Here is a 9012-nt window from a genome sequence, read left to right as displayed (position 1 = left end):
TTATGTGTGTGTTCTATTTGATTGTTGATCCGTTTTACAGGTCTGGAGTCAGCTCTAATCAGTCTAAGGGATGTCTGACGTTTATGCTTAAGATAATGTTCAGAATATACAATCAAACCCCACATGGAAATGTTCCTAGTCTATCTGTGTTTTAACCAATCAGGTTAGAACACCTATGTATGACGCAGTTAATGATGTTATGTGAGAGTATAATTGTTATAGGTGATTGTAAGCAGAGCGGCCTAGGAACTCATTGCGAGTGTTGAAGCTGGCTTCTGTGGATTTAACTGCAAACTATCTTCAGTAAACTTGATTTATTTATTTAAGTCTCTGACTCCGGCTTTTCTTCATCTACCAGACTGGTCATTCTTTGGGTCAATCTGTAAACTATCCCTACACAATGCAACTTTAAAATACAGGTACATACTGCATAACTGTCCTACAGCAAAATACAGTTCACATTACAGTTAAATACCGTGTCATTTACAAAAATTGTTTACAGTGTGTATGGCTGACCATTAGACACACAGGGCCCTATCATACACCCGGTGCAATGCGGCAGGACGTAATTGTTGTTTGCTAGTTTCAGCTCGGCGCATGAGTCGGTTTGACGTTTTGCACCACGTTGTTTAAATAGCAAATCCATTTGAGCTTATTTGTGCACCCATAGGCGTTCAGGTCTAAAAAAGGAGGCATGTTAAGATGCATTGTTAGCGCATTGCTATTTTGACGATCTAAAATAGACTGCACAATGAACCATCTGAGAGGAGGTCTAAAGTCCAGCGCAGATCGCGTTAGTTGTGTGCCTCGCTTAAACATTGCTTAATACACACAGGATGTACAGCAATACGCAAATATATACAAATAAAAAAAGAATCAAAGGAATAAAATATAAAAAAAATGATTATTCTTTACATAAATATAAAAACCACTGCCTTCAAGCCTTCTTCTTCTCGGGGGGCTTTTTCATGACAATTTGCTTCTGTATAATGTTATTTTTATTATTAGCAGTATTATTTATTATATGCATATTTATATTTGCTTTATTAAAAACAACCTTAGATTTGCCCACCTTTCAGGTTTTAAACTATATGGGGCACAGCATGTGTATTTGGATATATATGTTTTTTGACCACACTTTGTTATTATTGTTCATTTATTCGTTTGCTAGGAATTAGAACTGAATTTAGAAATAGGTTTGTAACAAAGCTTTGCGCTTAACAAATTAAATTAATTATGTAGGCTTAATTCCTTAACCATGAAAGAGATTGAAAGTAAAGAATGAGGAGGCTCATCTCTCATTCTCAAGCTGCAGATGCTCTGTTTAACTGTTTTCTCTTTAGTCAAGTTTTTTCCACTTACAAAGTCCGCCACGTAAATTGCAAATGCGCCACAGCACAATGCAACTGACTCTTAAAGGGAATGGGAGATGATATTTTGATTGGTTTATTCTCAAAACACACCCATAACTCATTAAAGGTGCAGTAGGTGATCTTCTACAATGCTAACAGTTTAGCATTAATCTCTGAATCACCTCCCCTGCCGTTTAGAGCCATGCCTCCTGAAACAGGAGCACCGCAAAAGAACCCTCTCTCATGTGTTAAAAGCGACTAGTGCTTGTCTGGGGGCGTGCAAGCTAAACTGACATGCTATTTCAGAACAAATATTTAGAGTTGCATGGTAAACAATATAGGGAGAGACTAGGCGGAATAGCGCTATTTACTTGTTTTGTTGTTAAACTAGTTAAAATCTACATCACTGATGCTGTAAAAGGTCCCGTATGAAACTGAAAATAGTCGTATCAGTCTTTCACTGTAAGATTTAAGTGGCTGAACAACACTTCTGTGAAGATATAACCCATTTGTAACAACAACATCTAACGTTACATCAGCTTTGGGTGAAGCTAAAAAAGTTTTAAATCAGAACATTACCTGTCTAAAAGAAATCCTTCAGACATGGTGTCATCCTTTCTCCAGCGTGCAAAGGTAACTCCAATATTGATTCAGGTTTTTAAAAAGATTTGATTCAGCAGGTTTTTACCGATCGCGCGCGCATGCTCTCTCTCGTGAACGCGTGGCGGTCAGCGAAGCTGCGTACAAATGGCTGCGCAGTTGTTTAAATCTGCATTTGCTGACAGACAGATTGGGCTACTTATCACATTTATAACATAATAAATTATAACATTTTTTTTTGTTTTATGCCTCACCCAAAATATAAAAATACATATAAATACAGTTAGATCATTTACTGTAATCAGTACTATTAGACTGTGAAGAGACTTTCAACCAGCACTTCAAAAAATGCTTCTAAAGACAATCACTTACTGCAGCTTTAAGAGAAAAAGCTCAACCCTGTTAGACCATGCGCCACGGTGCAAAGCAGATTTTTTCGTCATTAAAATAGCAAAAGTGTATTCGAACACGCCCTTAATGCTTTTGCGCCCTGCACTTTGAACTTTGTGCCTGGGTTCTCAAAATAGAGCCCTTAGTCATTCTTCCACACACCATATGCATTCAAAACTCTAGATTTTTGTTTCTTGTAGTATATATTGAAGTAGTAGTTTAAATTGCTATGAAAATATTACAAATAATAGGAATAATAATTTTTTTTTTTATTCTGTCCCAACCAATTGTTGCTTAACCAAAAGTTTAACAGATTGCATAAGAACAGCAGAAAGCAGTTTGGGTAACTTTAGTGACTTTACTGGCAATTGTTCTTCTTAGTATCATTCTTTTTTTGGTAAAACTACAACAATGATGGGAAAAGTATATATTCACATTTACTCCAACATATTCAATTTAAAATTTACAAATGTGCATAGTTTTTATACAAATCCTAATAAGCATATAAGGAAAATCTATTAAATGAGACTATTTGAATTCGAATATTAGCAAAATTATCATATTTGTTACATCACCAGCATAGGGGGCAGATTGAGACACCTCGTGTAGAGAATTTCTGAATGCAAACCAAATGTGAACATTCTTAAAAATAAAACCTTCCTTATTGGCAACAATGGGTCCATAAAGTAAATTAAACATCCAAAAACCATTTCCATCAAGTGGAAAAGTGGACTGCCACACCAAACCAGGAAGCCAAGTCAGAATTTGATGGAAGATTACCAGAATAAAAACTTCAGTGGATTAACTTGCAGCGATAAATTATTCACTTTAAGCATAGCAACGTGAGAGTACAATAAACAATGATTTAATTTCATGCGGGTTTTAATGATCTTTACACTAAGAAAATTTTTTGTAATCTGTATTTTTAAGAGTGAAGTGCATTAATGCCCAAACCCTGTTTTTGTTTTCCTGTGCTAGTTCAATGATATCAAGTCTAGTCTAATGGTTGTAGTCTTTGTCTGCAGCTACTGACCCCATGCTGCTCTCCCATCTGTGGCTCTATCGTATGACAAATAGCCCTGTCTTATCATAACAGCTGGCAGGACTGATCACCAGTAATATACTCAGAAGTACATATTTATTATGCAGAACTCTAAAGAAATGAAATCAGGGAGGCATTTGGTGAGTGTGTAGGTTTGTTTGAGATTATCAAGGAACTGGTTGTTGCATAATGTGGTTTTCAGTATTTTAGATGCTATAGACCGCTTTATCCATCCACTATTAAAAACTGTAAAAGGTATACATTTTATTTCTTGCATAAAGATCCAATTTATACTGCAAAAATGTATATTATCAATATCTGAAATGTTATTTGGAAAATATTTAGTTTCTGTTGCATTTAATAATATATTTAAAATAATTAGTCAGTTGTACTCAATAAAAACAATCAAATCAAACATACAATCCAATAATCAGCACTCATTTTAGTACTGTACTTATTCATTTTTAAACATTTAATAACTTATTTTAATAATAAAAATTGGATTCTAACATAGCCACATTTTTGATTATTGTATAATTGTTGGATTATTTTAATCCAATTTCAAATTTTTGTTGATTTATTTATTACTAATGATATTTAGAAAAATGTTGGAAACAGGTATTTGCAAAGTATTGTTAATACTATTACATAATGCTACCAGTTAGTAAATGTTGGCAAAATGTCATTTTTGATGACATTTGGTTCACATTTGCTGTTTGTTCAAACTAAGTTTTTAAAATGAGCAGAATCAATAAAATTCTTGAGTTTTTTTAGGGAAAACTATTCAATAATTCAATATTCATTATTCAATAATGTTATTATATCAAAGTTTTATGCAAAAGTTTTGATCATTTTCATAATTGCAAGCTGTGACCTGCTGGCCTTTCAATTCAGCAATTTTATTTGGATATATTTTATACCCTAGGGAACAAAAACTAAATATCAGTTCTGACATAACATTTATTTAATCAAGAGATGCAATGCAATTTAAGTTATAACACAAACAGACAGGGGCACTCCAACAGAATAATAACATCAATCTTTTGTACAGCAACTTTTTGAATAAAAAACAAAATGTAGATGGTTCCAACAGCCAAGGATAAGTCTCTGAATTCTTGCTGAAAGCATTTTGGACTATTATTCCTTGCAAAATTCCTCCAGTTCAATGAGGATTGATGGGTGCTGAGCGTGAATGGCTCAAATCAATCCATAGATTTTCTATGATATTCAAGTCTGGGGACTGGGGTGGACATTCTAGAACATTGTGTTGTGTCTGAGGATGAATTCCTTGGTAGATTTGGAACTGTGCTTTGGGTCATTGTCCTGCTAAAACATCCAACCTTGGCGTAACTTCAGCCTCTTGACTGATTCCTGAACATTGTTCTTCAGAATCTGCTTTTAATGGGTGGAATCCATGCAACCTTCAACTCTGACAAGGTTTCCAGTACCTGTGCTTGCCACACATGCCCACAGTATGATGGACTGTCCACCATATTTTACAATAGGGAGCAGGTTATTCTCCTAGAATGCGGTGTTCTTTTCCGCCATGCAAAGCACCTATGGTTGTGGGATCTGGGCACAGGCTTGTCCAGACGAGCCTTTACATACTTCAAACAACTTCTCTTGTTGTCAGAATACAGAAAAGGCTTCTTCTTTCATTGAGCTGTTGTTTTGTGAAGAATGTGCTGGACTTTGGAACGATGTACAATGACATTAGCAGCAAGATATTCCTGGAGCTCTTTGGAGGTGATCTGTGGTTTGTCTGTGATCATTCTAACCATTTTTTGCCTTTGCCTTTCAAATATTTTTGTTTGGCCTACCACATCTTTCCTTCAAAAGAACTGTTCCTGTGGCTTTTCATTTTCTTACTTTATTTCTGACTGTGGAGTTTCTGACTTGAAACCTTTATGATAGCTTTTTGTGTGCTTCTCCTAATTCATGTTGATGAAATATCCTAGTTAATATATCATTAGGAAGTTCTTTTGAGGTTCCCATATTGTTATTTTCACAATAAGTAAAAGCAAAACTAGCAATCAGGATATCTCAAATATCCTTTTTCATCATTGGTTCCACGTGTGTTAGGATTGTTAAGCTTCACTGAGTCAGTCAAATTCCAGGTTTTGAAATCCACACAAAGGAGAGGGTGCCTAAACTTTTGCATAGGTTATTTTTTCAGTTTCAATTAAATAGTACACATCTCAATACTGCTACACTAAGTATTATCCAGCTTTCTCAAAAAAATGAATAGAAATTCACTGTGGTCTGCTCTTATACAGAAAGAGTACATTTTCTATACAGCCACAGAGGGGTGGCCAAACTTAAACTCATATATTCAAGCCACTTAAATTTGTAAAAAATAGAAGTAACATTAATTCCTTCATGTTGCTTCAACACAAATCGATTGTTGGAACACTGCGTTTTTTACAGTCAGCCTTGCACACCCCTGTACCTCCTCTGGGGCAGACAGAGATGTGTTGTATTTTGTGGTTTTAACATATATAAAAACACAGGTAGGAATAAATATCAACCTCTGCATAAACAGATGAGTTTTTATAAAGTTTATTTTCATCCTTTTACTCAAGAAAAATTAAAGTAAGAGCTGAGTGATATAACGCATATTCAGCAGTCTACATGTATTTGTTGCCTGATTACAAAACATACGCGCAGCAAATTTCACAATATACATGTTAAACTAACAAAAGATACAGTTAAACAGACCACATGCCTCTTTGAGAGGCCTTAAATACAGTTTAATCCATTTTTCCTAAATTTTACATTCTATGATGAGCTGTAATGAAATTAGATGGTTAGATGATTAGATGGAGATGATTAGATGGTTGCATTACCAAAGAGCTCTATAATGCCAGTCTGGTTTTAAAAGTAAAAGTCCCGCAATACTAGTTAACCTTAAAAAACAATATGTTTTGTTCAGTTTGACCTGATTTTCAATGGTATTTCACACTCATGGGATTTACACGAGAACAAGAAAGCAGTACATTACCTTTAACTTTTTCACCATTAGTTTTGAATTAATTAATTAATTAAGTTTCCAGTTGCCTCCTGCATTTTTGAAGGCTTTTATCGAAAATTGGCAGACTTCATAATATATAATGTATGCGCACACACACAAATATATTGCATGTTCCAAGGCATAAAAGTAGATCCACAGAAATCAAATGTGATGATAAAACATCTTCCAAAAAATAGAACACATTGAACCTGTGAGACACAGAGGATTTGGCCACAGTGCAGCATTATACTCACAGCACTGCAGTCGGAGCAGCTATTAATGAATATGCATATGCAGGAGGATTATGAATATTCACCTCCTGCAGCAGCTGTGAAAAGCAGTGTGACTGAACAGAGAAGTATGTGCTTGCTTTTATTCCTGTCTGTACGTCCAGCATGTATATTGTTCTGTCAGTAAATCCAGCATGTATATATGCACATTGCTTAAAAGATTTAAGCATCTATTTAGTTTTAAGAACATCTTAAAGTCTGGAGTGGCAGTTATGATGAAGAGGAAACCAGGATGGACATTACAGCAAGACAAAGCAAGAGAAAACTCTCAAATGCTTAAGCTGTATAATGGCCCAGCAAATCAACCGGCCTTGAATCCAGTTAATTCATTTCTTTCATTTTCTTGTCGGCTTCTTAGTCCCTTTATTAATCTGGGGTCGCCACAGCGGAATGAACCGCCAACTTATCCAGCAAGTTTTTATGCAGCGGATGCCCTTCCAGCCGCAACCCATCTCTGGGAAACATCCACACACACATTCACACACACACTCATACACTGCAGACAATTAAGCCTACCCAATTCACCTGTACCACATGTCTTTGGACTGTGGGGGAAACTGGAGCACCCAGAGGAAACCCACGCGAAGGCAGGGAGAACATGAAAACTCCACACAGAAACGCCAACTGAGCCAAGGTTCGAACCAGCGACCTTCTTGCTGTGAAGCGACAGCACTACCTACTGCGCCACTGCCTCGCCGCGACTTGAATCCATATAAAATATAAATTAAAGATCAGATTTGTTAGATGAGACCCACAGAACCATCAAGATTTTTACACTGTTGAGGTCTGTGGAAAAAAAAATCAAACCTGAACAATTCATGTGACTTTATTCTCCATAAAGGTGTCTTTCAGCTGCCGTCACCAAAAAAAGCCTTTTATATAAAGTATTAAATACGGTAGTTTCGGTAGTTCAACACTTTCTCCTTTTGTCATTACACTGTTAATGCACATGAATCATGACTCATTTTAAATTTTTAATTACATTTTTTTTTTTTTTTTTTTAGGTTTGTATTGTTTAGGTTTTTACCAAAATCTGGTTCAATTCCATGCCAACACCTCCTTTAGAAATATTACTCACAGGAGAAAAACATGATGTGTTCAATACTTATTTCCCCCGCTGTATAGCGTATAATTCAAGGCTGTTTTCTGCCTCTGGCATGATTCCTATCCAAAGAAACTTCCTGCACTATTTCTCCACCTTGTGGTCAGCCGTGTTACTAACACAATCTACCACATTGATAAAACAAAGTAAGATGTAAAACTGGGTAACACTGTTCAGCTGCTTGGCAAGTGTGCAGTTTTCTTGCAAAATTGGGCTGCTTTTAAATTGTTATAGTTAAAGTTTGACAGATTGCACGAATTACAACTAATGCTTGTATTGATGTTGTAGCGGCAATTTTCTTTAAGGAGGCTCTCTCAGTGGTAAATAAGACTTAAATGGTAAAGTGTTAAATAAGAAATTCTTACCCAAATTATCTTTTAAGGTTTTATTCTTTGCAAAGAAGGTCACACAGTCATACATCAACAACAGTTTCTGCAGAGTGAGACGCAGAAACCGAATGCGTTCTCTTTTTATCTAGCTTGTAATACCCACAGAGTCATCAGAGACATACAGGATGAATCACTGTTACGTGAGCACTCAAACTTCATTTTGGACCATCTACATTTCAGTCTTATCTCCCATCCGAACATGTAGTTTGTTAAATCACCATGTACTTATCCAGATCTTGTTTGGTGATAAACAGATGTTAAAGGGGTCTTGTTTGGTCTAACTTAAACAGTACATTCATGGAAGAATAAAGGAACAGACCTTTATAATGTATCTAAATTTATTTCCACCTCAACATTTACTTCATTTTATATTGTAAAACCGAGATGAGTTTCAGGAGTATATAAGACACTTTAAAATAAAGTTGCATGTTAGTAAAAACTTTATATAAAAACAAGGCTAAATACAACAGTTTTACACAATTTAATTGATGTGTGCAAACTAGATTATGCCATATAGATTTATTTGAGCAACTCCAGCGTTATGGATGTGACATTTGCAGTAAAATCTCAAAACATAAATTCACAGAGAAAGCATATGTTAACATATTGAAACATCTGATTATATTTTCCAGAACAACTGACCACAGAGTTATGGGATGAGAAAAAGATCAATCTGCAAAATATTTTTATTCTTTAAATGAGTATGCAACATACTTTGCAGAAATTGTGTTAATTAAACAGCACAACCCAAAAGAATTAATGCTAATGAAAAGGAGAAGAGTTGGCTCAAAACAGAACAAAAACTATTGATTTTATTTTATTTGACATTTTTGCATT

The sequence above is a fragment of the Danio rerio genome, chromosome 9, assembly GCF_052040795.2.
Source record: "Danio rerio strain M-AB ecotype USA chromosome 9, GRCz13ab, whole genome shotgun sequence".
Taxonomy (NCBI): domain Eukaryota; kingdom Metazoa; phylum Chordata; class Actinopteri; order Cypriniformes; family Danionidae; genus Danio; species Danio rerio.
The sequence above is the reverse complement of the archived record's forward strand: the minus strand, read 5'-3'. Positions refer to the sequence as shown.